Below are 26790 nucleotides of genomic sequence, written 5' to 3' on the forward strand. Positions count from 1 at the left end.
CTTTGGCTTCATAGGGTCGTTCCTCAGTTCTTGGCAGCAATTGCTGAGGGATATATTGTGCTTGAAGGAATTCTTCTATTGAGCATTAAAAAGAGGAAGTCGCTATGAATTCCTTCACAGTATAAGCTGCAATTCTTTCTTAGCTGAGGTTTGTCTTGATGGAGTGTTTTATAGCCAGGTGTGATGCTGTATGGAATATGGGTGACCATTTATAATACTATTTATACCAATATTACAAAATTGCAATTAATCTTACAAAATATGCCATGTAAGGTATCAGTTGAAATGGTTTGATTTGCTAAGTATGATAATCATGTTTATATATATGTATCATCTTTGTATTGTGAGTTATAGAGATGTGTGTTATATTGGTATATCAAATTTGTGCTGTGCACAGCAGAAATGGTTTCTGAAAATCAGGGCTGGCTAGGACAGGTTGTTTAGATAAGACTCTTTAATACTCTGGAAGCCCTTTTCACAAGCCTCCATCCATATCACCTTGTCTGGCTTTCCTTTCTTGATAAGGTCTGTTATTGGAGCAACAATATCACTAAACCCCTTTACAAACATCTTGTAGTAGTTGGCTAGGCCAATAAAGGATTGGACCTGCTTCTTTGTTTTAGGGGCAGGTCAGCTTTTTAATGGCTTCTACTTTTGAGGGTTCAGGGTGAACCAACCCATTGCCCACCCTGATTTCCAAGTGTGACACCTATGAGGCTTCCATCTTACATTTAGAAACCTTAACAGTTAGCTTAGCCTCCTTAAGGGCTGGTCTATATTACGAGGTTAGGTCGAATTTAGCCGTGTTAGGTCGATTTTATAAGCAATGTGGCTACACAACCAACCCCGTTCCGTCGACCTAAAGGGCTCTTAAAATCGACTGCTGTACTCCTCCCCGATGAGGGGAGTAGCACTAAAATTGACCTTCTTGGGTCGAATTTGGGGTAGTGCAGACGCAGTGTTGTGCAATTCGACGAATTGGCCCCCAGGAGCTATCCCAGAGTGTTCCAATGTGATCGCTCTGGACAGCACTTTCAACTCCAATGTAGTAGCCAGGTACACAGGAAAAGCCCCGGGAACTTTTGAATTTCATTTCCTGTTTGGTCAGCGTGGCGAGCTCAGCAGCACAGGTGACCAGGCAGTCCCAGAATCAAAAAAGAGCTCCAGCATGGAGCGAACGGGAGACACTGGATCTGATTTATGTATGGGGAAGAAGAATCTGTGCAAACAGAACTCCGATCCAGCAGAAGAAATGCTGATATATATGCCAAAATCGCTCAGGGCATGGTGGAGAGAGGCTACACCAGAGACACACAGCTGTGCTGTGTGAAGGTTAAGGAGCTCAGGCAAGCCTACTACAAGACAAAGGAGGCAAACGGTCGCTCCGGGTGAGAGCTCCATACATGATGCTTCTATGATCAGCTGCATGCCATTCTAGGGGGGGACCCTACCAATGCCCCACCACTGTCCGTGGACACCTGCAAGGGGGGAATCTCACGCAACACGGAGGAGGATTTTGTGGATGAAGAGGAGGAGAATGTGCAGCAAGCAAGCAGAGAATCCGTTCTCCCCAGCAGCCAGGAGCTTTTCATCACCCTGGAGCCAATACTCTCCCAAGGTGGGTTCCCGGACCCTGAAGGCAGAAAAGGCACCTCTGGTGAGTACACATTTGTAACTACACTACAGGGGTTAAAAGCAATTGTGTTTAATGTTTGATTTGCCCTGAAGAATTGGAATGCATTCGTGGCCAGTACAGCTACTGGAAAAGTCTTGTGACAGCGTTGGGACTCACCACTGTGGCGCCGCCTACTGGTCGTCTCGGGGAATTGGTTCGATCCAGTAGAGCACCCCCTTCTGGTGACGTCCCGCCTGTCATCTCGCCTTCAGTCGGCGTACGGACTCACGTTGCTCCCAACGCACAGCGTCCTCTTCTGGAACACTGTCCTCCGACAGTGTCCTTCTGTCTATTCGCACCCCCTTTCGGGGGGGTTGATCAACAGCTCCACACCTTTGAGTCCGGTCCCTACAGTTGAGGATCGGGCGTGGTTCCATCCGGCCGCTCCCTGTGGCCTATGGCTGAGGATATGGCCCAATAGAACAATAAGGGGGGAAGGGGGGGGGGGACTCAGGCCCACCCACTACTCTGAGTCCCGGTCCAGAGGCCCTCTGGCGACAGTCTTGCTGTCCTCCTTCTCCTTCCTCCTCTGACTACTCCTCTGGACCGCTTCCCCACCAGCCCTTCTCTGTGCTAGGCCTTCTCCTACTCTCTAAAGCTGGCCTGCACTGCGCTGTCCGTGGTGCTGGCCTCCCAGCTCTGGAGACAGACCTTCCCCTCTGAAGGCCTGGGACAGACCGACTGCTCTCGCTCTGAGCAGCCTTTTATATGGCTGAGCTGGGCCCTGATTGGCTGGCCCCAATCTGTCCTCTGATTGGCTCCCAGTAAGCCCTTCTCTGATTGGCTGCGCATCTACGCAGGCGCCCAGGCCTGCCGCAGCCCACCCTCTCCGGGCGTGGGGCAGCCGCCCCACCACAAGTCTGTTAACGTGTCTGGGGTTGGAGCGGGAATCCTCCAGGGACATCTCCTTGAAGCTCTCCTGGAGGTACTCTGAAAGCTTTTGCAGAAGGTTTCTGGGGAAAGCTGCCTTAGTTTGTCCTCCATGGTAGGACACTTTACCACGCCAAGCCAGTAGCAAGTAGTCTGGAATCATTGTAGCACAAAGCATGGCAGCAAATGGTCCTGGGTTTTGGTTGCATTCATGCAACATTTGGTCTTTATCTTTCTGTGTCAGCCTCAGGAGAGTGATCTCATTCATGGTCACCTGGTTGAAATCGGGGAATTTTTGTAAGGGAACAGTAAAAGGACCCCGTTCGTGCTGGGCTGTTTGCACTTAGCTAAAAGGGGAGAGGGGTGTGCCGCACATCCACTCCAAAACCGCATCCCCTCCTTTTAAACAGCAAACCCAACCGGCATTGATTGCTATGGGAAAGGAGGGCGCTGCAGTTTGAAACCATTCCCACATGTTATGAAGGCGGAAGAAGCCAACCCCGCGAACCCTTTGGCTTACCATGGCTGCCTGGAAACCGAATTCTGTTGCCCAGCCATGTGTGATGTATCACCATACTAGCAGGCGCTCAATATAAAAGGCAAAATGTGACCTTGTACCTAAAGCACATGTGCTGTCTGCTGTGAATTGCTTGATTCACTGTGAAAGAGTCTCCCTTTTGTTCTCAGAAATGTATCTTCTTAAATAGTATTCTCTTTTTCTATCCCCCCTGCAGGTGCAAATGTTTCTATGCTCCCCGTAACAACTCCGTCCCTGAGGTTATCGCAGATTAGAAGGCGAAAAAACTGCACTGGCAACGACATGTTTTCCGAGGTCATGCAGTCCTCCCGCACTGATAGGGCACAGCTGAATGCATGGAGGCATTCGGTGGCAGAGGCCAGGAAAGCATACAGTGAGCGTGATCAGAACACGCAGGAGGAGATGTTGAGACTAATGGGGGAGCAAACGGACATGATCAGGCGTCTGGTGGAGCTGCAGGAAAGGCAACTAGAGCACAGACCCCCGTTGCATCCATTGTATAACTGCCTGTCCTCCTCGCCAAGTTCCATATCCTCCTCACCCAGACACCCAAGAACGCTGGGGGAAGGCTCCAGGCACCCAGCCACTCCACTCCAGGGGATGGCCCAAGCAACAATCATTCAAACAGCTTTGATTTGTAGTGTGGCTACAATAAACAATGTGGCCTTGTCCTTCCCTCCTCCTCCTCCACCCCACCTGGGCTACCTTGTCAGTGATCTCCCTTTTTAAAAAAAATAAATAAATAAAGAATGAATGGATTCAAAACAATAGGGACTATTTCCTTTCCCTGGCACATGGCAGAAAAAAAGTTTCTCCAATAGCGTGTGGTTTCCCAGTATTAGCTATCCAGTATGACACAGCAAAAGATGCCTTAAGAGCTTTCTCATTTGCAGTTACTGCTATTTTCAGTACTGTCTTCTGGCCCTGTAGCTCTCTCAGCTTTCGCTGAAAAAAATAGCGTGGTTTTGTTTGACAAGAACTGTGCTGTGTCTGCATGTGCCGCAACATTTTAGACAGTTTTAAACTCTCCTTTGCCAGAACTTTGCCACACAGCACACACTGTGGCCATGGGTCCTCGTCAAAACAGTCCCTGTAAATCCATATTCCAAATACTTCAAATCGTATTTGCAATTTCTTAGTTTTTTACTGTTCGGATCCTCGTTGTCAGCTCTTCTTTTGCTGCAAGTGGCAATCAACTCCCCTTCCTTATCCCCCTTTCCACCACTTTTCTTCAGAAAATGGTCCATTGCTAAAATTATTTCTACAGCAACTTTTCAAACTAGCTTCAACCACAATGTGCTGAGTCAGTTGCTAGGTAACCATTTCAGACAGTTCTGACAGACACGTGCCTGAGTAGAGAAAGTGACGCATTATAAAATAAAATAACTTTAACTTAATAGAACCACTTTTATTACTATTATTATTGTGTCATTTGTCTTTGTCTAGGCGACCCCATTAAAACAAACTTGTGATGCACTCTGAGGTCATGACGCACAGCTTGAGAACCGCTGCACTAGAACTTCTAGGTTAACCTCCAACGTAGCAGGGTGTAGGAAAATGAACAGGAGTTGGAAGGCTGTTGCCAAAGTCCTGGCAGACCTGTGTTACTGTGAAGTACCAGAGCAAGGGGAAGACACCAACCCAGGCCCAGGACTGGGGTTTGCCATTTCCTGACTGGAAACACAGACCAAGCTTTCACAGGGCAGCTGGATGTGAAGTGTCCCAGTTCACCACAGCACAGGCTCATTGCCAATTTTTCTCTGCTTCAGAGAGACGAGGCTGGGCTTGGCTAAGCTGCGTAAATTTGGGCTGGGATGGGGGCACCGGGAGTTGGCAGACCAGACCTTCTGAGGCTGGAGGGGTTCGAGATGCTGGCCTTCTCTAGGCGGCATTCCAATAGCTGGTTGTCAATCTTAATACTGAGTTTGATCAAGGTGTCCAGACCGACCTGTGGCTCTACTTGCGCCAGCTCATCATCGATCTAATCTTCAAGGCTGATGCGGGAGTGGTAGCGATGCTCAGCCTCGTTCCATGTGGTGTCAGCTACCAGATGCCAAAACTCTGTGACATAATTAGCAACTGGCCATTGTCCCTGCTACAGAATCTAGAACAGTGGTTTTCAAACTGTGGGTCGTGACCTAGTACTGGGTCACGGTGGTTCTGGTCAGCACCACCGACCGGGCCGTTAAAAGTCCCGTCGGAGGTGCTGCCTGGCTAAGGCAGGCTAGTTCCTACCTGTTCTGACACCGCGCTGTGCCCTGGAAGCGGCCAGCAGCAGGTCCTGCTCCTAGGCAGGGGGGTCACGGGGCTCCGCACACTGCCCCCGCCTCGAGCATTGGCTCCGCACTCCCATTGACCAGTTCCTGGCCAATGGGAGATGAGTGGGGAGGTGTCTGCAGGTGAGAGCCGCACAGAGCTGCTTGTGTGCCTCCACCTAGGAGCCGGACCTCCTGCTGGCTGCTTTCAGGGCGCAGCACAGTCTGCAGTGCCAGGACAGGCGGGAAGCCTGCCTCTGCACCCTGGCTGTGCCGCTGACCGGGAGCTGCCAGAAGGAAGCCCATGCCCCAACCCCACGCCCCAATCCCCTGCCTCAGCGCTGAGCCCCCCCAAACCTGGAGTCCCCTCCTGCACCCCAAATCCCTCATCCCCAGAGCCTGCATCCCCATCCCAGAGCCCTGACCCCCTCCCGCACCCCAACCCCCTCCCCCAGCCCAGAGCCCCCTCCCACACCCTGAACCCCTCATTCCCAGCCCCACCCCGCACCCCAACCCTCCTCCCCAGTCCTAAGCCCCTCCCACATTCCAAACCCCTCATCCCCAGCTCCGTTGGGTCGCGGACATCAACAATTTTCTTCAACTGGGTCGCCAGAAAAAAAATGAAAACCACTGATCTAGAGTGCATCCTCAGCTATGCACACACAGCTCAGGTCATCAAAAATTACCACTGTGGCTAGAACAAAGTCCTCAACCTGCTTCAGGAGGTGTCTAAACTCTTCCAGGAGCAGGGAAGCCCAAGCCAATCCCTTTCCCAGTCAGCAGGCTAAGTCCCACCTGAGATTTGTCAGCGGGAAAAAGACTGCACTGGTCCATAAAACCATGGAACTGGCTGTGGTCACTGCCAAACTTGTCTGGCAGGGGAATTTTAGGTTCCTGGGCGGGGGGGAGGAGTTGCAGGTGACACAGACTGTGCCTGCAGCGCAGCCTTCTGCACCTGAAAGGCGTCTGCCTGAGGCCTTGTCTACACTACGAGAGTACTTCGATTTTAGTTAATTCGACTATGTGGAATCGATATTACTAAGTCGAACGTGTGTGTCCACACTAAGGACAGTAATTCGACTTTGTGAGACTTTGTGAGTCCACACTAACGGGGCAAGCGTCGACATTGGAAGCGGTGCACTGTGGGCAGCTATCCCACAGTTCCCGCAGTCCCCCCTGCCCATTGGAATTCTGGGTCGAGCCCCAAATGCCTTCTGGGTAAAAAAATGTGTCGAGGGTGCTTTTGGGCGCCTGTCGTCATCCGTCCGTCACTCAAGCCCTCCCTCCCTCCCTCCCTGAAAGCGCCGGCGGGAAATCAGTTCGCGCGCTTTTCTGATTACTGACAGCGCGGACGCCACAGCAGTGCGAGCATGGATCCCGCTGCGACCATCGCTGCAGTTGTGGCAGTTCTCAACGCCTCGCAGCTTCTCCTCCACCTGTACCAGAGGCAGCTGCAGATCAATCATGAGAGGAGGCTACGGCACTACCGTGACGGCATGAAGTCGGACACTAGCTCCGACCTCTCTGAGAACATGAGACCCAGCGCCCAGGACATCTCGCTGTCACTGGGTCTTGTTGATACTGTTGAACGGCGATTCTGGGCCCGTGAAACCAGCACGGAATGGTGGGACCGCATAGTGCTGCAGGTCTGGGATGAATCCCAGTGGCTGCGCAACTTTCGCATGCGGAAGGGGACTTTCCTCGAACTGTGTGAGTTGCTGTCCCCTTCCCTGAAGCGAAAGGACACCCGGATGCGGGCAGCCCTGACTGTCCAGAAGCGAGTGGCCATAGCCCTCTGGAAGCTCGCAACGCCAGACAGCTACCGGTCCGTCGCTAACCAGTTTGGCGTGGGCAAGTCTACCGTGGGGGTTGCTGTTATGCAAGTAGCCAGGGCAATCGTCAAGCTACTGCTATCTAAGGTAGTGACCCTGGGAAACGTGGAGCTCATCAGAGATGGCTTTGCCGAGATGGGATTCCCAAACTGCGGTGGGGCTATAGATGGGACTCACATCCCTATCCTGGCACCGGACCACCAGGCTAGCCAGTACATCAACCGGAAGGGCTACTTTTCCATGGTGCTGCAAGCACTGGTGGACCATCGGGCACGTTTTACCAATATCTACGTTGGATGGCCTGGCAAGGTTCATGACGCTAGGGTGTTCAGGAACTCTGGTCTGTGTAGACGGCTGCAGGAAGGTCTTTACTTCCCGGACCACAAAGTAACTGTTGGGGATGTGGAGATGCCAACAGTCATCCTCGGGGACCCTGCATACCCGCTAATGCCCTGGCTCATGAAGCCCTACACTGGCGCACTGGACTCAGGGAAAGAACTATTCAACTACCGGCTCAGCAAGTGCAGAATGGTGGTGGAGTGTGCTTTTGGCCGTCTCAAGGGGAGATGGAGAAGCCTACTCACTCGCTGTGATCTCAGCGAGACCAATATCCCGATTGTGATAGCTGCTTGCTGTGTGCTCCACAATTTGTGTGAGAGCAAGGGGGAGACCTTTATGGCGGGGTGGGAGCTTGAGGCAAATAGCCTGGCTTCTGATTACGTCCAGCCAGACAGCAGGGCGATTAGAAGATCACAGCGGGACGCGCTGTGCATCAGGGAGGCTTTGAAAGCCAGGTTCCTGACTGAACAGGGTCTCCAGTGACTTTTTACTTTGTGGACACAGATGCTGAACCTGCCCCCGTTTCTTTACCCAGTTACTGTTGACTATCCTTCCAAGTTACATACCCCCTTCCCCACCTTCCCAACAAATAAAATCTGTTCTGTTCTGTTAATGAACAAGGTTCTCTTTTTTACTGTTTTCGCGGGAATGTTTTAAACCGGGGGCGCAGACTGTGGTGGGGGGCGGGCTTAGTGTTTTGATGCAAATGATGCTTCTAAAGTCCGGGAATGACAGGCTCCGCAGTGCTGGATTGGTTGTTTCAACGCAGGCTGCCAGCAGTCCTGGGCGGGACTGGATGTATGTGTCGGCCAAGTGACTTTCTGGCAGGGGGCGGAGGGTAACAGATCCCCTGCTGCGTGGCTCTGTTATCCAGGATAAGGACCGCGGCATAGGATCTCTAACTGCCCTCCCCCGCCACAAAGTCACAGATCCACCCCCTCGCACCCCAGAACAAGAAAACCGCCTCCCAGACTGACCAGGGTAACTGGTGACTGTGCTGTGTATGTGTCCTCATGCTGGACCTGCCCCCGCCTCTGTAGCCTGGTACAGGTGACTGTCCTGTCCAAGTAACAAACCCCTTCCCCCCCTTCAGACAGAATCCCCTCCAAAAGACACTCTCGGAAACAGTACTTAACAGAAACAGATGTTTTATTATGAACCGCACATGAAAAGGGGGGGGGGGAGGAAACTTGGACATGGGCTAGTGTGAGATGGGTAGGAAAGGACTTTTCAAACTTTGGAACGAGAGCCTTCCATTGCTGCAGCAGTGTGCAGTGGCCGACTGACAGTTTTAACGGACCTTGCCGCCCCTCCTTCTTTGTACTTTTGGTGAGGGGGGTGTGGGACTTGGTGGCGGGGGAGGGCGGTTAGAGATAGACAGCAGCAGGGCTCTGTCCTCCTGCCTCCGGTCTTGCAGAACATCCACTAGGCGCCGGAGCGTCTCCGTTTGCTCCCTCATTAGTCCAAGCAGGGTTTGAGTAGCCTGCTGGTCCTCCTGGCGCCACCTCTCCTCCCGTTCCATGACTGCTCTGTGCATTTGTGACAAGTTCTCCCTCCACTGTGTCGTCTGGGCTGCCTGCTCTCGTGAGCACTCCATAAGTTCATAAAACATGTCTTCACGAGTTTTTCTCTTCCTTCTTCTAATCTGCGCTAGCCTCTGGGAGTGTGATGCCAGGCTGGGTTGGGAGACAGTTGCAGATGTGTCTGTGGGAATGGGAAAAAGGGAGTAAATTCCTGAGACAGATAAATGAAGTTGCTAACAAAGAGCATAGTCTTTCTCTGTGAACAACACCATGCACTGCACCTTTCACATGCGCACTCAGGACAAGGTCGAATTTTCGGCCCTCGCCTTATGTGTCTGGGGTCCTGCAGTTGCGATCAGAGAAGCGTTGCAGGACACCTCTACTTCTGCTGCAGGAAAACATGGTAAGCCGTAGACTTGTGGCAGCTTAAACATGTAATAGTAGCACTGGGCTCCTTTCGCACTGAATGCAAGGCCACTCTCTGCTGGCAGCAATCAGGGAAGCATGAGCTCTGCCCCTGTCCCACCACCTCGCGGCTGTCCCCGGGAAAGATCCCTGTATGCTGCCCCTCTGCCGCCTCCACAGCGTGGCTGTAAAGCAGTCCCAATACTAACATTCCCCTCCCTAATTTAAAGCAGGGCGTCATGTGTGACATAACACTCATGAGGATCTCGGAGACCGAGAGGGGAAGGATGCTGCGTGAAAGCATGCAGAGGCCTGGGCCGTATGCCGCCATGCTGTGCCGCGCACTGATCCCCGACTACCTGATGGACTCATGGCGTGGGAACGTGTGTTACCACGGGGGACCAAACAAGATCGCCCTGCCGTTGAACCTCGTGCGCATGCTGGAGCGGTACCTGCAGGAGAGCTATGCCGAGCTATCCCAGGAGGACTGTCTGTCCATTCCCGGGCACATTGACCGCCTTTTCATTTAAGTTCAGCATTACGGACTACAGAGTGGAGCGTCCTGTGGTGGACTAATCATGAATATCCGGACAGTACTTGATTTTCTATACATAGTTAGGAGTAAATAGTTCACTAAGCCAACTAAATCATGAACAACAAATTACTAATATAGTTAATATTCCTGTTTTGTTATAAATAAAAGTTTCTGTGTTTAAATGAGTGACTGAAAAGCCCATTCTTAACAATATAAATATTCCACTTATGTTAAAATGAAATGTTTAGATGTTTCAAGCACTCACTGCTTGATCCTTCCCCTGATTCGGTGTCCGGGGTAAGGGCTGTGGACGGTTGGTAGGGGATCTCGGTAAGGGTGATGAAGAGCTCCTGGCTGTCGTTGAAATCAGCGGTGCAAGTGCTGTCGACTGCCTCGTCCTCCTCATCTCCTTCCTCATCTTCCCCGTCACCTAACATTTCCGACGAGGAACCGGCCGTGGACAATATCCCATCCTCGGAGTCTACGGTCAGTGGTGGGGTAGTGGTGGCGGCCGCACCTAGGATGGAATGCAGTGCCTCGTAGAAACGGGATGTGTGGGGCTGGGATCCGGAGCGTCCGTTTGCCTCTTTGGTTTTTTGGTAGCCTTGTCTCAGCTCCTTGATTTTCACGCGGCACTGCGTTGCATCCCGGCTGTATCCTCTCTCTGCCATGGCTTTAGAGATCTTCTCGTAGATCTTTGCATTCCTTCTTTTGGAGCGCAGCTCTGAAAGCACGGACTCATCGCCCCACACAGCGATGAGATCCAAGACTTCCCGATCAGTCCATGCTGGGGCCCTCTTTCTATTAGATTGCACGGCCAACTCTGCTGGAGAGCTCTGCATCGTTGCCAGTGCTGCTGAGCTCTCCACGCTGTCCAAACAGAAAATGAGATTCAAACTGGCCAGACAGGAAAAGGAATTCAAATTTTCCCGGGGCTTTTCCTGTGTGGCTGGTCAGAGCATCCGAGCTCGAAGTGCTGTCCAGAGCGTCAACAGAGTGGTGCACTGTGGGATAGCTCCCGGAGCTATTACCGTCGATTTCCATCCACACCTAGCCTAATTCGATATTGCCATTTCGAATTTAGCGCTACTCCTCTCGTTTTCGAGGATTACAGAAGTCGAATTTAAAAGAGCTCTATTTCGAACTAAGTAGCTTCCTGGTGTGGACGGGTGCAGGGTTAATTCGATGTAACGGCGCTAAATTCGATATAAGCTCCTAGTGTAGACCAGGCCTTAGTCTGTAAGTTCTATAGGGCCCCCCTATGTCAGATAGGGAGATGCTGGCCTTAACAGGATCCATTCCAGTACCCAACCCATTCCTACTCCCCTTCTTTACCTTCTCCTTTTTTGTTGGGCTGCTCAAACTGTCATGTACTAGGGCATGAGGAGTAAAGCCTAGTGGTCAGAGCAGTGGTGGTCAGGCCTAGTAGTCAGAGCCGGAATCAAGACGCAGGAGTCAGAGTCAAGGGTCAGAGTCAGGAACCAGGAGTCGGAAACTGAGCAGGCCTGGAGCAGGGCAGGAACAAGGTGTTCTTTTCTTTGCTAAGTCTTTACTTTAATCAACACACATTGCCCAATATTTTCCTATAGATTGTTTGGTTTTTTTCATGCAACAAATCTGCTAGCACATGAATCAAAGCATGTAGGTATTCCAGACTTATATGACCATACTGGTGGTTCAGCTCTTCCTGTGACTTGGGATTACCTTCAACAAACATTGCAAGTAACTCAATAAAATTCCTCTCATTATGTGAATCATTGCTCTCATTTTGCCCTCTGAATGCTAGACTTTGCTGAGCCTAAATAATTTGTGACTTTGAGAAGGAGCATGTATGTGCTCTTGGTGACCATTTACTGCATCCCTTTGATTCAAATTAAAAGCTGACGCAACAACTTGCCACTGCCTGTCTGAATTGCCTGAAATTCAAGCCAACCTTTGAAGGAAGACATGGAATTCAGATTTCATACTTGTTAACTTTGTCAAATATTTTTTTCCAGTTCTTCATACCACTGTGACAATGCTGCCCGTGGGAGCCAGCTGAGGTCACTTAATTAGTGTGAACTGCAAACAGAATGGGGCAGACAAATCCCAAAAGCTGGTGGATATTCCAATATTTAGATTTACCAAGCCAGCACAAAACAGCTCTATATTATCTCACTGGTTACTCAGAAGTTCAAATAATGCAGTTTTCTTAAAGTGCCCAGCCTCAGGCCTCCATCCCGACACACATGTCAGATATGATGATGATTACTGAAAATCTTATCTCATTATATAAAAGAAAAGGTTCTTCGAACCCCAAAGGATCAGCCACACACCTAGGTCCAATTTAGATCTTGCCCAACATACACGCTTATAGTCAATTCTTGTTAACTAAACTAAAATTTATTAAAAAAGAAAAGAGATAGAGTGTTGGTTAAATGATCAATATACATACAGACTTGAATTCAATTCTTGAGGTTCAGATACATAGCAGAGATGAGTATCAGAGGGGTAGCCGTGTTAGTCTGAATCTGTAAAAAGCAACAGAGGGTCCTGTGGCACCTTTAAGACTAACAGAAGTATTGGGAGCATAAGCTTTCGTGGGTAAGAACCTCACTTCTTCAGATGCATCTGAAGAAGTGAGGTTCTTACCCACGAAAGCTTATGCTCCCAATACTTCTGTTAGTCTTAAAGGTGCCACAGGACCCTCTGTTGCTTATAGCAGAGATGAGTTTGTAGTCGCCAAAAATCTTTTTAGAAATAGTCCATTGGTTATAGTCCAATGTCCATATTCAGGGTGACTCCAGTCAATGACTGGGGATCTCAATTCTTGTGGCTTAAAGTTTCCTCCTCTTGAAACCCAAAGCAGATCTGTGATAAAACAGAATGGTGTTCCAGGGTTTTTATACATTTTCTAGCAGCCGTTTGGCCTGAGAGAATAAGCTTAATCTTCTGTCTCCCAAACATCCTGGCAATTAGCATAGTGTAATTTATCCATTAAACAGTTCATATACAGTTTATCACAACCTTCAAAGAGACATATAAACAATAAGACTATTTCACTCAAGTGTCATCATAAATGTTAATATTCTTTTTTTGATCTTTGAATCAAAGCTATAGCAATAGACAAGAATTGTTTGCTTACATCACAAGATCTGAGCAAACATCTACCCTTCTACCTCTAGCAATGCGGGCTCGCATTTCAAAGCTCTATTTAAACCTAATGGGATAGCCCACTTATCATTTACATATCTTCCTAACAAGTCTTTAAAGGTCAGCCATGGGTCATGTCAGTCTGTGAGTTAATTAACTCTTTCTGACCCCATATTATATTACACTTATAACATCACAACCATTATCAATAAACACTACCACTAACTTCCCTAGTTTCCCCACAGCTCCCATTGGCCAGGAATGGGGAACCTGGGCAGCACGTGGAGCCACCTGTCCCTCCCTCCTCCCTCCCCCCAGGAGCCACTGCCGGACATGCCAGCTGCTTCCAGAGCAGCGCGGGGCCAGGCTATGCCTTAGCCCCGCTGTATCACCTTCTGGGAGCCACCTGAGGTAAGCAGCACCTGGCCGGAGCCGCGCTCTGAACCCCTCCTGCATCCCAACCCCCTGCCCGAGCCCTGACCCCCCCCCACCCCAACCCCCTGCCCCAGCTCCCTCCCAGAGCCCGCATCCTGGACCCCAACACGTTGCCTGAACCCTGAGCCCCCTCCTGGAACCAGCACCCTGCACCCCAACTTCCTGCCCCAGCCCTGAGCCCCCTCCCGCACCCAAACTCCCTCCCAGAGCCTGCACCCTGAACCCCCTCCTGCACCCCAACCCCCTACCCAAGGCTCAGCCCAGAACCCCTCCCACACTCCGAACCCCTCGACCCCAGCCCAGAGACCGCATCCCCTCCTGCACCCCAACCCCCTGTCCCAGCCCAGTGAAAGTGGTCTTGTGTTTAAAAGGGTTGGAGACCACTGCCATAGAGGTTCCCAACACTATAACTGCCATCAAAGCCTTGAAAAGCACTGCTGTTCATCAGAATGAATATAAATAGCATTACAGTGAAGGAGTCAGTCTTTGCTGGAAAGCCTGTCTCAACTCCTAGGATAGGATTCTCTGGCCCCATGATTGATTCTCGTCCTCTTCCTGCCCCATCGCCTTATGTGTGTTGTCTGGTAGACAACACATAAGGAAATCTGTTCCTTGTCTCAAATCCTGCCTCCTCACTTCATGCACATGTTCTGCTGCCAGTGGGCATGGAGGTGAGGATAGAGAGGAGGTGGGGAATGTCAGGCAAAGGGACCTCCCCTTTGCCTTGGACCCATATTAAAATAATTTTTTACATAGGATACAGAATAGATTTACAGTGGTGCTAACATGCATTAATAACAGACATTTACATTTTTCCTTGCATGTAATATAGAAACTTCACTTCCTTAATACATGAAGAAAGGTGCTTAAGCTTTAAGTATATAGTACTCTTCAAGGTATATCTAATCAGTGCCCAGGAATTTTCCATTATACACCAATAAAGCTGTCTATTCCCTTAAGCAATGCAGTTCCTTTCCCTCAGTTGGAGTTCTTCAGTGTAGGATTTAGTTTACAGAGCAAATCCGCAGATATCTGCTTTATATCCATATCGGTGGATGCAGATGTGGTTGTATTGTGTACCATCTTTGTGGATTGCAGATCGGATGAGGATCCACATTTTTGTGTCTGCGCAGGGCTCTAACAGTGAGATAGGGTGCAGATAAATATAAAAGGTGGAGTGCAGCTCATGGGTCAGATGCGAGTTAACTATTGCGGATCGGATATGGATCCAGATTTTTATGTCCACGCAGGGTTCTATTAATTTGCCATTAAGCTTTCTGACAGCTTGCCTACAAAGTTTGCAAGTGCACACCAGCTGAGGTGTAAATTCTAGTGCATACCAGGTCATGTTCATAGAATCATAGAATATCAGGGTTGGAAGGGACCTCAGGAGATCATCTAGTCCAACCTCCTGCTCAGAGCAGGACCAATCCCCAGACAGATTTTTGCCCCAGATCCCTAAATGGCCCCCTCAAGGATTAAACTCATAACTGTGGGTTTAGCATGCCAATGCTCAAACCACTGAGCTATCCCTCTCTCCATAGTTGCATATCAAAACAGTAGTATGTCAACATGCACTAAACTTTTAGTGTGTTAGCAGGGGCCACACAGCTACTCAGTGCATGACACTCTGAGGCACACTAGAATATACACTTCAGCTGCTGTGCACTAATGCATTATGTTCACAAGCCCTGAAACTAATTCTATAATGGATATCTGAGAGCTCCGTCCTGCCATACATGATTATAATTGGTGAAAATACCATAGTTTTAGATTGTCTGTGTAGGCACTGTGATAATTTTTAATTGCTTGTCATTCAAGATGCTAGTACTTCTTGCCATAGAAAAAATAGTTCCCTAAAATAGCATGATTTTGCTTTTGATTCCTTCAACTGATGCCCTTAAAAGGAAAAAGTGTAAAGCCAAAATGAGGGGCTATCATTTATACAATTGGATAGTCTCCTATGGTTGAAGGTTTCCTAGGTTACAAATTCATACAATATGCTGAAAGGATCCATTCCTAAGAAGTGCTGTGTGGATGCACAAGACCCACAAGGGACAGAAAACCAACACAAAGAAACCCCGTGGAAGAGTACAACAGTGTTGTACCCAGTCTTTTGTCAGCTGTCAGTAGATAAGAGACTGGAAACAGGTATATCTTATGCAAACAGGGGCGTGACCAGCTACTACAACTACATGCCTACTACAAATGCTCATAAACCAATACAAACAAGTACAGTAACTAGCCACAGAACCTATTTCGTGCATTGTAAGATCACACTGTGAAGACATTCAACTCTATTGTATACTGTGGAAATCATATTTATGGAGAGTCTGCCATTCTAAATACAATAGAACTGCAGATTTACAAATACTTCGGGAATGGAAGTTGTTTGTAACTCTAAAACATTCGTAACTCTGAACAAAACATTATGGTTGTTCTTTCAAAAGTTTACAACTGAATATTGACTCAATACAGCTTTGAAAAAGGAAGAACAATGCTGCTTTTAACCATCTTCATTTAAATGAAACAAGCACAAGTTTCCTTACCTTGTCAAATCTTTCTTTTTAAAACGTTTCCTTTATTTTTTTAGTAGTTTACATTTAACACAGTACTGTACTGTATTTGCATTTTTTTTTTTTTTTTTTTGGCTCTGCTGCTGCCTGTTATGTACTTCCGGTTCCAAATGAGGTGTGTGGTTGACCTGTCATTTTGTAACTCCAGTGTTCATAACGCTGAGGTTCTACTGTATTACTTATCCAAAATAAAATGGATGTAATGAAAAATTGAATTCAAACTCTATGCCACAGGAAGATGGATGCTTTGATGGCCAATGCTCAACATACAATATGTGCTATCACGCAGGAGCGGATTTACCATAAAACAAACCTTGCAGTGGCATGGGGGCCCCTAACGACAGGGGGTCCCCCAAAATGCAGGACAAATATCTGACAACTTGCCCCTGAGTCCCAGCCGGAGGTGCAGCAGGGCTCAGGCAGGCAGGCTGCCTGCATGCCATGGCCGGTGACCCCACGCCACGCCCGGAAGTGGCCGGCTCCTGGCACGTCTCTGCACACCCCTGGCGGGGGGAGAGGGAGGCGGCTCTGCGCGCTGCCCCTGCCCGAGCAGTGCACAGAAACCTGCTTCCCCCTCTCTCCCCAAGGGGCACGCAGAGCCGTGACAGCAGCAGGGCTAAGGCAGCTCCCTGCCCACTCTGCCTCCCTCCCTCTGTGCCGCTTCGCTCCCGGAAGCAGCCGTCATGTCCCTGCGGCCCCTGGCGGGAGGTTGTCTCCACGTGCTGCCCCGCCCCAAGTGTTGACTCTGCAGCTCCCATTGGCCGGGAACTGTGGCCAATGGGAGCTGTGGGGGCGACGCCTGCGGGCAGCGACACACGGAGCTCCCCTGCCCACCCCCCACCTAGGAGCCTCTGCCAGAGGATTGTGTGTGCCAGTTGCTTTGGAAGCCATGCCGCTCCCCTCCCCCCCCTGCACCCCAATTCCCCGCCCCAGTCAAGGTACCTCACTTTATTTTCATTTACTTCCCATTACTTATACTATAGGAAAAGGATGAAGAAAAAAAGAATTAAAAAAAAGGGGGCGGGAGATAAGAGAGAATGTTCTTTTTCTTGGCTGGGTCCCAAGGGGGGGAGCTGAAAATGAAGCTGCGCACAGGATGCCACTAACTCTAAATCCGCCACTGCTATCACGGCATCCGTTTCCTCACTATCTGTTCCCTTCAGTCATTCACACAAGTTATTGTTCTGTAAGTTGCTGTTACTTTACCTTATGGAAAGTTGAGAGACAGCTTTAATCTGTTTGCAAAAATAGCATTAAACTGTGAAAAATATCATAAAAAGCTATCTGCCGTCTTTCATTCATAGTAATTATTCAGTAATGAAATACTTCTGTTCATATAAATGTTAAGCTGGTTTTGAAACCTTGCGATAGGCATGTGGGCTGCAGTTAATATATGCCTCCTTATGCCAAACATACCCAGCTTTGTATGTTGCTAAAGAGGCTTTCTATAAAACTCTGGCTGTGTCTGAGGCAGCTGACTCTATTTTGCTTTAAATAATAAAAAGATGTATATACAAAGTGTTAGACATCCTGAATCATAACTGTTGTAATATTAATTAAATAATTATTCAAAAAGGAACTCAGCTACAAAACAGCTCCTTTCCATTCTCTCACCATTCTGGGAAACATACCCTCAGCCCTCTTCGAACCCCTATCAAAATATATGTTTGCAAAACCACAATTCCCCAGTAAGCTTTCTGTTAAATCCTTTGAAATAAAGCAGCATGGCTTGTGGTAAAGAACCTCAGGGCAATCGCTGGGCAACTTCCTATTAAAGCCTGGTGCCATAGAATATGCATTATTCTAAAAAGGGGTTCAGATCAAATCAAGCATAAGAGAACAGCCACAGCTCATTCACATGTTTACCTAGAAATGGCCCCATCACTCAGCAATGTAGTGAATTCAGTACTGGTTCTTGTCTCAATAGCCTAGTAGATGCCTCAGGCACCATATAAATTCTCTGTCTAAATATCTAGAGAGCAGATATAAAACTATATTAATTCTTACATTAGCGGCACTAATAAGGCAATACTGAACTGAGTGCTCACACAAAATACAAAGTAACTGGGCCAACATGAGTTTGCTTGCCCATTGTTGTTTGGGCACTAATTGCAGAACTAAACATTTATCTGATTCACAATGGTAGCTTGAATGACACAGTCCAATTAAGTATATGCCCATTGGAAATGATGATACAAAAGGACACCTTTAGACTGTAAATGATAAAAAGCAATTAATGGCTAGTGAGTGCTACTTTTAGGTGCTACTCTTAACATGTGCTAGTGGTACAGAGGAGAGAAAGGGCCTAGGGAGGGCACAACTTGCATATGAGGGAGTGCTGCTTCCCATCTGTCCTAACACCACCTTTTGTAGCCACTGGCATTAATGCAAGTATGTGGGCATAGTGGGAATTAGATGCTGCCATTGTGCTATGGGTGCAATTTACATCCACTTCACATTTACTTGGCTCAGGTGACTAAGGGTACAAAAGGTTCAATGCAGCAGAAAGCTTCCTGGAGGCATACTGGATGAGAGGGCACTGCTGGAGATACACAGGAACAATTACTCAACATGAATTTCTGCTGAAAGACAAAAGGCTGCACATTTATTTTGTTCTACATTTGTATCCACATCACCATAACTACACTATAAACCTGGAGTTAAATCTTTGCAGCTTAAAGGTTTTCAGGGCCCATAAGTCCTAGTCTGACTGCACTGTCACAGGGCTTGTCTGTACAATCAAGTTGCACTAGTATAGTTTATACTGATTTAATTATACTGTTGCCTCTTTTGACCTCATCAGCTAGTCAAACTCTGGGGCCTCGGGACATTCTAGTTGAAAACAGGAACTGATGGAGTCTGGTATTTTCTTTGGTGCCATCTTGTTTATTTCCAAGGAATGTACAAAGTCCTGCCTCTCTGAATGCAGAGGGGATGAGAAACAAAGGAGCAATTTCTTAGTTTACAACCTCTTTAGCCAACAACAGACCCAAAAGCGCTCTCTCAAGCTTTTTCCAGGGTCACACTGGGTATGTCTACAAAGGGATAAAAGACCTCTTGCATGACTGCGGCTGGCTCGGGTCAGCTGACTCAGGCACATGGAGCTCAGGCTGCGGGACTAAAAATCTCTGTGGAAACATTCAGGCTCGGACCTTGTAGGGTCCCAGAGCTCAGGCTCCATCCCAAGCCCAAATGTCTGCACAGTGATTTTTCCACCCCAGAGCCTGAGCCCCACAAGCCCGAGTTAGCTGAGCCAGGACAGCCACAGGTTTTTTTAATCTCTGTGTAGAAATACATTGTGTTCACAGTCTACTGTGTGGCTTTCTTGGTTGGTTTTTTTTGCCTCTGCCTCTCTGTTCTGTGTGTTCTCAGTTTCTGTGCCTTCCCTCAGAGACATACCTCTCTGCCCTCCCTCCCCCCCACATACCTGGTCATAATACCCATTGGAACCCCACACCCACATGGCGGTAGTCTCTGGGCAGATTCTATTAGGCCTTGTTTTAAGTATGGCCCCTGAAGTGGTTCTTATAACTATCCTAAGTGAAAGGTGTATTCACATATTAGTTTGAAGAGGTTTTTACTCAACCCATAACAAGGTTTCACCCAGCTCATAATACCAATGTAACTAATCTGATTGTGTGAGTTCATATTGCTTTGCATGCACTGGTTTAAGCCACTTTGCTTGTGGAGCAGTGTGTCCACACAGCACAATGCTCTATCAATATAAACACTTTGCAGTCTGTGTGGCATTCCAGGGTTCAAAGCACTGCTAATAGGCTTTATACATTCTCAGTGCTTTTCACAGTGGATTGTGGGATAACAGCCAGTACTGGGTGGAAAATTAGTATTCTGGGTCAAACTCCCATTATTCTTCCTGCTGCATGCTATAATTCATTGGGTTCTTGTTTGCTGATCCATTTTCAAAGAGCTGTCGGGTAGCATAGAGGAAGCACTGCTAAACATCACAGGCTTGTCCAGGATCATCCTGCCTGCATTAATTGGTAGATATTGGCAGCTGAGCAGCCAGGCAGCTTTAAGTAAGACTGTGGATCACCGCTGTGATTCTGCATAGCTACTCTGAGAGGAGGAGGAGAGATACCAGCAGATGCTCCTGCATGACACATTCCTTGATCATCTGCATTTGGTGGAGTGCTGCTTCTGGACCTGGCCAGCCAACACAGGACAGCATAGTGATGTAAACCTAGGATTTACGGCACAAGATAAACTAATGAGACAGTTTCTGTTGGGAAAAATAAATACCATTATACTAGTACAACTTTTCCATATAGATACAACCATAGCTAAGCCTGCTGGCCAGTAGCCATCCAACTAGATCAAGTTGCAATGATTACTTAGCACAAGAGACAGCGAGTGTGTTACAGGGCTGCTCTCCCACAGACCAATTGTTAAGAATTCCTCAAGCCATTAATGATGGATTCATGATCCAGGCTGAACAAGATACCCATGTCTAACAATGTACCTATCAGGACAAAAGACCTGAGGACAGTGAACTTGAAGCCCAGCAACTATTTCCCCCCCCTCTCCCCTCAGAACCAGGCATAAGTGCAAATATCTTTATCTCCTGGCTGATGTTCTTCCTGACCCAATTCACAGCCACCAGATTTTGTCACCTCACCATACTCACCAGGGAAGGAGCCTGGTCGGAATAGATGTTTCAAGTCATCCAGTCATGTTAATCCTTCTAATCACACCAGCGCAGGTTCTAACATTGAATCATTCTTACCAAGGTGCACAGTGATTGCATCAGGAGGGCTGAAGTGTGAACTCAGATGGGATGTTATAGGTGTTCCCAACTCATAGCCTGCATACCTACTTAATGAACCTGCAGAGTCATAGTGTGATGCTGTACCCCATAATGCTTTATGGGAATATGACTATTCATCCTATTTGTACACATATATCATTTTTGTACTTGAATATTGGCTGTATACTTGCTTGATTTCTAAATAAGCTTTGTAAGGCATTTGGTCAGCTTCTTTAGAAAGGAATTTGCAAAGGTAAGTGCCCAATCAAGAAGCACTTAAGGAACAATGGAGGAAAAATGGATCTTGGAATGCTCCAATCCACATAAGAAGTCTACTTGTGAACCATGACTGCTACCTGTAGTTCTGAGTCATGCATGGACATGTGACTTGCCCATGTGACTCCAAAACTCCATCTTGGAGCTGGACTTTGCATAGGAGAGAGGAGGGAGTCTCCACCCACAAGAGAAAGTCTACTTAAACGCCAGGAGACCCCTCCATTTGGTCTTCAGCTGGCTAAAGAGAGAGCCTCTCCACCCCCAAAGATACCTGAAAGAAACTGGAACAAAAGACAGTAATACAGGGGGTGTGAGTGATTGCTGGACCCAGACTAGCAGGAGACTAGTCTGTAAAAGGAAGCTTACTGGAACTGGTGAGGTGTTATTTGTATTAAGTTTCTTAGACATAGACTTCTGTGTTCTATTTTATTTTACTTGGTAATGCACTTTGTTCTATCTGTTACTACTTGAAACCACTTAAATCCTACCTTCTGTATTTAATAAAATCACTTTTTACTTATTAATTAACCCAGAGTATGTATTAATACCTGGGAGGGTGGGGGGAGGAAACAGCTGTGCATCTCTCTCTATCAGTGTTATAGAGGGCGAACAATTTATGAGTTTACCCTGTATAAGCTTTATACAGGGTAAAACGGATTCATTTGGGTTTTAGACCCCCTTGGGAGTTGGGCATCTGAGTGTTAAAGACAAAGACACTTCTGTAAGCTGCTTTCAGTTAAGTCTGCAGCTTTGGGGCAAGTAATTCAGACCCTGGGTCTGGGTTTGCAGCAGGCTAGCGGGTCTGGCTCAAACCAGGCAGAGCACTGAAGTCCTAAGCTGCCAGGGCAGGAAAGCAAAGGCAGAAGTAGTCTTGGCACATCAGTTGGCAGTTCCCAAGGGGGTTTCTGTGATCCAACCCATCACACATAGGTGGTAGTTTGACTTGTATATTTGGTGGGGGGGGGGCAACTCCAGTCAGGCCAATGGGGCCATGCATAGGGGGGCAAATTCTGCACCTGCCCGAGGCTTGCAGTTTGGGGGATCAATGCCCCTTCTGTCCCTCCCATACTATGCCCATGTGTAGCATGTCTACTCAGAACCCCAGCTTTCACACCCAGAAAATGCCATACCCATATGGGGAGATTGGCTTTGGGATGATACATTCTGGGGGGGGAAGAGACAAATGCTTAACGTTGTACACAGTATTATGAAACTGGTACATAATATTATGCTTGAGCCAGTGTGCTGTTCAAGCCAATGTAAGCTTCAGAACAGTCTGAAACTCACCTCCTAATAGCCTGGACGCATATTTATTTTGGACTTTCACTCATTCACCCCAACTGCATGAGAAGCTCCTGCTTTTAGATCCAACTCCCAGGTTCAATCCCAGCAGGTAGCCCAGCTACAGATGTTGTTACATGTGGTGAATTATACAAGGATTTCAGCTGCTATGGTCCTCTGATGTTCTGGACACGCTTCCCCATGTGTAAAGTCAGGGGGAGCGTACCCTGTATTTGCAGAGTGTGGATCTATTTGCTCCTCTGTTGGCTGGACTGCAAAAAGAGGTCTGGGTCTGCTACTGCATCCAAGTTAATGGACTGGTCCTTTAGCTCCAGCAGTAGAGGCTCAGACCTTCAGATCAAAGGTTTGGGGTTCATTGCCTGCAGGCTTCCTCACCAGAGTTATCATTACACCTGGAAGGAGCAGAGTTTCCTTAATCTAGATGGAGGGCTAAATTAAGCTACTCTACACAAAAGAGAGAAATCAAAGGGAAACTGAAGCAGTGGACATGTCTGACAATGCAAAGGCAAGCCACTGCTCCTGTGGTCCAGCATAAATATGCATGATAGATTTTAAGGTGAGAAGGGATCATTATGATCATTTACTTTGGCCTCCTGCACAGCACAGGCCATAAAACGGAACCCCAGTAATTCCTGATCAGAGGGACAGAGGCAACCTTTACACCAATTTGGCTCAGTAAATACCCCTTTTGTTGTTTATATCAGAAGTATCCTGAGAATCAGACAGTTGAGATGTACAACAATGTGACTCTAAGTCCTGTATTCGCACCCCAAACACTACTGCAATGATATTTGTATAAACTATGCCTTGTAAGATATCATATGCAAATGAGTCATTAATATTGTTGTAAAAGGTATGTGTTAACATTATATGTGAAGTTATGAATTCCCTCTGTATATTACTAGAACAAGTTTAAGACAAAGACACCCTAGACTTGAGGGAAGGATGGTAAACACATCTGTCCTAGATAAAGGAATATCTGTTTACCTCAATTTACATATTAGCTGTAAACAAAGCTCTCAAACTAAGTCAGCAGGGCGTGTTTGGAGCCTGAACTCAACAGAAAGAGAATTAACATGGTTCCTGAACCCTAGAGAGACACAGGAGAGTGAATCTCCCAGAGGCCTTTCTGACCTTAGGAACATAGACAATTCTTTGGAAATATAAGGGACAAAGAGAGACTCCATCTTTATCTTTCACCTAAGAAGACAAGGAAGACCATCACCGCTTACTCCTGTGGAAAGTCCGGACTGAGAGACAGTCAGCCATCTGGACAAAGAATAATCATAATATAAACTATCTTAAACAAAAACTGTATCTTGCTAGATTAAGTTTTAGACTTTCAGATGTATGTTTTAACTTTTACTTTGTGCTTGTAACCATCTGTACCTTTATTTCTTTGACTCGGCATCACTTAACCTATGTCCTTTTGTTAATAAACTTGTTTTACTTTTAATCTAAATCAACCTAGTGCTGTGTTTAAATTGAAGTTCTGGTTAATGTGGCAAGCTGCTGAGTACTGACTCTTTAAAGGAGCAAATAAACCTTATTATTTCTCTGAGTGGCCCAGGAGAGGACTGGACACTTCAGGGCAGGTGGTTTGGGGAAAATTTGGGACTGGAAGTGTGTTGGGGTCACCTTGGCAGGTGTAACCAAAGCTGGTGGAAACCAGAGTGGGGCTGTTGTTTTATAAGCAGGCTGCTGGGGTCAAAGCGCTGAACCAGAGCTGCACACGACACAGGTACTCAGGGAACTGCATGCTTGTCTGTGGGTAGTTGGTGTCCACTGAGATGTGAGCCAAGGCAGCAAAGCATTTTAAGGCACCCAAGGTTACAGAGCAGGTGGTGATACAACCCCTTACTGGTCTGGATTGCAACCCAGAACATGACAAACAGATTGTAAACTGATATGCCAAGGATACGTCTTTGGAGGACAAGATTAGAATTCAAAATGACCTTGACAAATTAGAGAATGAATCTGAAATTAACAAGATGAAATTCAGTAAAGCAAAGTCCTACATTTAGGAAGGAAAAATCAAATGCACAACTACAAAATGGGGAATAACTGGGTAGGTAGTAGTAAAAGGTCTGGGGATTATAGCAGATCACAAATTGCATATGAGTCAACAATGATGCAGCTGCGAAAAAGGCTAATATCATTCTGGGGTGTATTAACAGGAATGTCATATATAAAACACAAGAGGTAATTTTCCTGCTCCACTCAGCACTGGTGAGGCCTCAGCTGGAGTACTGTGTCCAGTTCTTGGTGCCATGCTGTAGGAAAGATGTGGACGTGTTTGAAACAGTCCAGAGGAGAGCAACAAAAAGTGCTTAAAGGTTTAGAAAAACCTGACCTATGGGGAAAGGTTAAAAAAAATGGGCATATTTATTCTTGTGAAAAGAAAGCTGAGGGAGGATCTGATAAATCTTCAAATTTGTTAAGGGCTGTTATAAAGAAGACGGAGAACAGTTGTGCTCCATGTCCACTAAAGGTAGGACAAAAAATAATTGGCTTAATCTGCAGCAAGGGAGATTTAGATTAGATATTAGGAAAAACTGTCTAACTATAAGGGTAGTTAAGTGCTGAACAGGTTTCCAAGGGAGGTTGCAGAATTTTAAGAACAAGCTGAATGAACACCTGTCAGGTATGGTCAAGCTTTATTTGGTCCTGCCTCAACACAGGGGGCTGGTCTTGATGATCTCTCAAGGTCCCTTCCAGACTGAAGATGATGTCCACATTAGCTATATAGATAGTGGTACACCCCAGGGCCTGGCCACTTCATTCTTCGATGAATAGAAGATAGTTACCACTCAAAGCTTGGTAGACCTCCTTGTTGCAGCTGAACAGGCAGTGTCATCCTGGTTGGGGACCAGAGCTAAGAAAGACAACCATACAGCAGCTGGACTAATCTCTTTGCGGAGTACATGCGGTGAGCTGGGTCAGCTATGGGATTAAGACCTCAGTTCTGGCCAGTGTCTGAATCAGGTGCCTAATAGTCATGTGACAACTGCCCAGCTGGAGGTGGTGTCTACTGTAAGAAAGGCTGCTGTTCCCACAGTGGGAGAGATAAAAGGGGCTGTGTCCTCTCCACAAAAGCCTGCAGAAAGATAGGTGTCTGGGCCTCCTGCCGGGGCATGAGCAGACAACTCTGCACCAAAGGGAGAGAGTCTGTCTGCAGAGCTCTGCACTGTGGGGCAGAAAGGACTGTCCATCCATTCTACTCCTCTGGGCTAATGGTCAAACCCTGCTGTTCAGGAGAGGAACAGCTCTCACATGGGAGGGCCAAAGGAACTGTTAATTTGTTTCATGTATAAATAAGACCGACACCACAAGAGGAGATTTTATTCTAAACACATGAGTGCAAATGTATTAATCTAAGAGCTAGAGGGGGATCTCAGGCAGCAAATGTGTGACAGGTAGGCCACTGCTATGAGATACCTACAAGCTACTAATTAAATCTCTAATTACATACGTTGACTACAATTTAAATTAAGATATTGTATAAAGAATGTTCCAAATGTAACCGCCCTTCTTTCCTAAATTCATCTTTAAAAAGGAGTCAGTTGCCTAAAATCCTGTGATCTGGTAAAATCTCTCCTACTTTTGAGTCCTGTGGTGCCAGGCATTGGTGGGAAACACTGTACTTGAAAGCCAATACGATACCAGCTTCAGCTTTGAAAAGCTTCTCCCTGTTGATGCAACTGTCACAGGAGTTGTCACTGTTACTCGGAGGCCTATTGACATATTAGAATAAATATCATTTATAAATGAAATGAAGGGGTACCAAGTGCATCTAATGACTTTGGTAAATGTGACGGTCTTTGCATTTCAGCAATAATATCCACACAATCTGCGTCTGAGTTACTTTCATGTGCGTCAGTCAGTGCTATTGCTAGGTTAATGCAGCACTTACTCAGTTTGATATCTCTAGCGGTTTTTTGTTTCTTAACCCCATACAGGAATCCACCTGCAGCTTTATGTTCACTGAAACACACAATGCGTTAATGTACATGCCAGGAAAACACTGAAAATTCAAACCCTAAATGTCTTGTCTGTGTCCTTTACTAGTTCTCCTTTCAATTAATAATTTATTAGACATTTAAGTTATCAGATGCAGACTAAAAGCAGTTTTGGAGTAATTGACAAACAACTCTTACACAAGTTTTTTTTGTCCCCAAGTGTACTTTCCCATGTTCTCTCCCTTGTGTTTAGATAGCCTGTTATTCTGGACAGACGTGGCTGCTGATAACTTTGCAGATAAGGGTTTTGCATGAGTATGCTACTCTAACTCCATCAGACCATGCTAAATCACTAATTTTACCTACTTATGAA

This window comes from Emys orbicularis, chromosome 6 (assembly GCF_028017835.1).
Source record: "Emys orbicularis isolate rEmyOrb1 chromosome 6, rEmyOrb1.hap1, whole genome shotgun sequence".
NCBI lineage: Eukaryota > Metazoa > Chordata > Testudines > Emydidae > Emys > Emys orbicularis.